Below are 4,691 nucleotides of genomic sequence, written 5' to 3'. Positions count from 1 at the left end.
TTGGTATAACACCCCTACAAGACCCCTCTTTCACCACCTAGGTCTCCTCCGGCTTACTGAGTTGAACCTACACCACAATGCGTGCATTATGCACCAAGTAGTTAATGTTGCAAACAGTAGGCTATCACAGCTCATTCCAATTAGTAGCCCGCTTCATGCTCATGCCACCAGGAACAAACATCTGATCACTGGTAAAACCAGAAGACTTAAAAGTGCAAATTTGAGCATTACAAGTAGAGGCCCAAAGATTTGGAATGAGCTAGATGGCAGGCTGAAGGTGTTGAAATCTGTATCCATCTTTAAGAAAACACTAAAAAAGGAACTTTTACGTTTATATTTATAACCTTTCCAGTAGCCTACCTAGACTGCAGTTGATCCTAAAAGCTTTGTCCTGATCTATTTTTTGTGTGTCTTATGTTGTATTGTGTATTTTTGTATGATATTATTGTTGTGTGACTGGTGTTTAGTTTAAGTATTTGTTCGTAATGTATTATTTTAATATGTCCCAGGCTCCCTATAATACGTTTTGGATAGCTTCTCTGGGAGACCTGATTCACACATGACCATATGTGCCATTTAGTCTGTGCCATTTTGTCTTGATTTTATGTGTGGGTGAAATAATAAATGAAATGAAATGAAATGAAATGATGATAAACCTCATGAAAAATAGTGAGACCCCCTCCCTAGCACTGCCTTATGAGCCACATGGCAAGCAAATACCTGTCATAAGGAGAGGGGTCAGCTTCCAATACTATCATCTGATTCTGTTCATCAAGAATTCATGTTGCAGGTTAAAATAGAAGGCAAGACCACAAGGGACCTAAGAAAATATATAAGCTACTGGTTAGGAAACTTATAGAGAATGTAACAAATGGGCAAAAGTACATAAACAAGCAACTTTGTGAGCCACGCGTGACTAAAAAATTATTAATTGTACAATGATATATTTTTATGGCAGGCAACCAAATGGTTAAATGACATAAAAAGACAGGAAGTTCCATTGGTTTCATAATAATAATGGAAGTTGAGACGTGTAGTTTCATTGAAAAATCGTTATGTATTGTATGTGAATTAAAGGAACCATTCAAAAGATTTAGGATCAATGCTGTAATGAACTGAAGAGAGTAAGGGAAGCAACAGATAATTCTTTTATTTTCCAATCACCATAAAACATACCTAAGAATTGTGTGTCCAATCCATGATGACAGAAATCCCAAGAGTGGTGATTACTGAATAGAAAGAAAAAACTTTGGACTCAAAAACAACTGAATTGCTAAAAGCAATCGAAGAACAGGCAACAACTAAATTGTGGTCTTAACATGATACTGGTATAGGATTAATCCAGTTACAATTAAAATTAGACTAGGATCACCGTTACCAAGAAGAACCCAACAATATCGATTGAAACAAAAGGCTATAGAAGGAATTAAAAAGACTATTGAGGGGCTGATTAACATAGCCAGCCACTGTAACACCCATATTGCAAATTGCTAAGGTGGACAAAACAAAATAGTGCTTAATGATTTGAGAGCATTTGATGAGATAGAAGATATGAGCTTTCCCTGTCCTGCCAGGTTTAATAGCTTTATTAATCTTATTTGACAGAATCCGTTAGTAGGTTATATGTAAGTAAGTAGGCTGATTAAGAAACTTACATAAAAGGTCCAAAATACGAGAATTGATAGTAAATTAACCTCAGAGATCGCCCGAGCCTTTTGGGGGCCCTAAGCAGAATTTGATTTGGGGGCCCCCTCCCACTAAGTCACCTGTGCTTGACGATTATTGATTATTGACAATAATGATACATTATAAATGAATACAGTGAGGTTATGTATTAATACAAAATAAATAGGTAAAAATGCCACATTTTTTTTAATTTAAATTTGACATTAGGACATGTTTGGAAAAAATATCTAAAAGTTGAAATTTAAAAGCAACACAAACTAAAATAGATGCCTACTTAAATAAAAAAGTTTTAACTTTTACTTTACTATTTTACTAACTCTTTGAAACTTCTTAAAACAAACTGTATCAAAACAAATTATTTGCAAAAAATAATGACAAAACTGAGAAATCAGAAACATAATAAGAGCAAGGGTTCAACAATGACAATTATTGTTGAAAACTGTAAAAATATTATTATTATTTCTCAACTGTCTCAATACAGTGTAACTGTCCTCAAAATCTTTTTTATTATTATTATTGTAACAGACTTTGTTGGATTGTACATGACAGAATCCAACAAAGTCTGTTACTATACTGTAATACCGGTAATGATGTTCTAGCGCTCGTTGTATGTGTGTATGCAATCTATTTTTCCCCTCGGGGCTTGCCGTAGATAGGAACGGATTGTGCACACTTGGTCCTGGAGTGGCGCGGGTTTTTGGAGTTAGTGATCTGATGTGTGATATAATAAAGTGGAGAAGAGTTCAAACTGCTATGTTTATTATTTATTCAAACTGCTACCCTTACACCTAGAAGGTTAAGTTCCCCTGCGGCTATTTTCTCCAACTTAAACCGATACCGTGACTATGCGCAGTTGCGTACGAATTGTCTCTCGCGAGGAGTCTAGATTATGCGCATGACTTATATGCTGGCAGACACAGCAGCAGTTGTTGGCAGGTATATTGATCATGAAATCAGAATTTTCTTGTCTTGAATTATTCATTCATTCATATTCATTCATTTATGTCACTTGTTTAAGTCATCTAAAAAAAAAAAGTAAACTCGATTGGGGGGGCTAACCCTAACCCTGGTGGCCAGGGGCCCCAAGCAGCCGCTTAGTTCGCTTATGCCTCGGGCCGGTGTTGTGCCGAATTTTGACCCCCGCCAAATTACTACCCCCCTAGCATTGGTAGGTTTAGGATTAGTTGTGGGGGATACATGAATATAGTAATCCATCCCAATCTACATTCAATATAAAAAAAATAAGCAGCGTCAGTACCATCAGGGTGTAGGCCTATGCGTTGTAGGCTACATGAATATGGTAATATGAATATGATACATAATATCATCTGATACAATTACAGTAATTTTTCCACAAAAAAAATGGTTTAAAGCAACTATTCAAATAAAAATATTCGCAAAATGATATTCATAAAAGCTCTATACAATTTACAATGTTAAGAGTGTAAATATATTCTATACTAGGTAAACAAAACAGAGAATACAGTGACTAACAGGTAACGTCTATGTTGATATTTTCCAAATCTATTATCGCAAAATCTTAAATTATTAATCTTTCTTTAAAACCATCAATATATGGAGCACCATGAACATAGGTCATTGGCAGCTCCATTTTATTACTAATTATGCATCCGAAATCTCTTTATAGCAATTCCATAGTTGAGTCAGAGAATCCCTTCCACAACTATGCCATTCACGGCAGATGCCCTTTTTAATTTAAGTTTTTTCTAACTACATCATACATTCTGGGAGTCAATGCGTCTCAGCGAGGGTAACAATTATCTGCATGGCCAGTTAAAACAACGATACATTATACTTCACAATTCCTCATCAGTATTATACTGTATAATCAATTGCACAATATTATAGACATATTTGTTGGTCAATACACTAAATTAGCTCGAAACACTTGTGAAGAAATGTATCCTAAAGTGAAGCATCATGGGATTGGGGCGGTAACGGGGATGATTGACAGGCACTTTAGCCAATAACATAACCCTGGATGTTTCGTTGGTGTTGTCTGATTGGCTATTGATTACAAACAAACGGTAAAGGAGAAAGATAATATAATTACACACATTAAACATCAAATAATAATAATAGCTAAACTATTTAAGAGGTTAAAAGGTTTTTATTATTAGCCTACTTCATTCTACTGTACATGTTTTTCATATTGTGATTGAGTGTGAGAAAGAATGCATGGTCATGTGCATAGTTAAATTATATCTATTCCTTACCCCAATGATTAAAATGTTTCTTGGTAACACACTGTAGCATTAAGAAGCATTATTACATCATGCTCAACTATTGCTGGGCTTCTTCAGCACTCTTTCTCTATATTACAAATGTTTCACGTTTTGTTCCGCGTCTGTGATTCCTTAAAATAATTTAGTATAACTTTACCAAAGATTCTTATTAGGCCATAGTGGGGTGATTTACAGTCCAAAGTAACGTTACCTCATCAGATTGTCCTACGAAATAAACGGGTAGGATGATTTTACGGTACAAAATACATCATCAGATTGTCCTACAATATGAAATAAACGGGTAGGATGATTTTACGGTGCAAAATACATAATCAGATTGTCAGATTGTTGAAATTGTTGTATATATATATATATATATATATATATATATATATATATATATATATATATATATATATATATAAACTAAAATAACTATATAAAATAAATAACACATACCCAATTTTCAATGTCAACTGACATGCCATGCCAGTAATATCTGGCACAGATGGCAGCACGTGTTTTACCAATCCCTGTGTGTCAACCAATGGGTGAGGAATGGAATTCTTCAAAGAGCATCCTGGCTTCCTCTTTGGTTTTGATCACTTCAGAATCCAGGATACTATGCATCCTGATAAAGTTCCCTTGGCCTTTCGAATTAAAATATCCCCATATCCTCACACACCCTTCACCATACCTAGAGGTCGGCATGGGGTACTTTCCATAAGATCATCTTCACTGCAAATCAAACCAGCTATT

At 35.0% G+C, this 4,691-nt stretch overlaps 1 non-coding gene across 1 annotated transcript; it reads right to left on the bottom strand.

Annotated features, from left to right (window-relative positions):
- Positions 1-3,262: 3,262 nt before the first annotated feature.
- On the bottom strand, positions 3,263-3,399 carry LOC143723074 (U11 spliceosomal RNA). The gene has a single exon (XR_013197041.1). It is a non-coding gene; the product is annotated as a U11 spliceosomal RNA (small nuclear RNA).
- Between the last annotated feature and the right edge of the window lie 1,292 nt (positions 3,400-4,691).

Source organism: Siphateles boraxobius, unplaced genomic scaffold (assembly GCF_051911475.1).
Source record: "Siphateles boraxobius isolate OS27281-9 unplaced genomic scaffold, OSU_SipBor_1 68, whole genome shotgun sequence".
NCBI classification, from domain to species: domain Eukaryota; kingdom Metazoa; phylum Chordata; class Actinopteri; order Cypriniformes; family Leuciscidae; genus Siphateles; species Siphateles boraxobius.
Note: the sequence above shows the minus strand (reverse complement) of the source record. Positions and strands in the feature narration are given on the sequence as shown.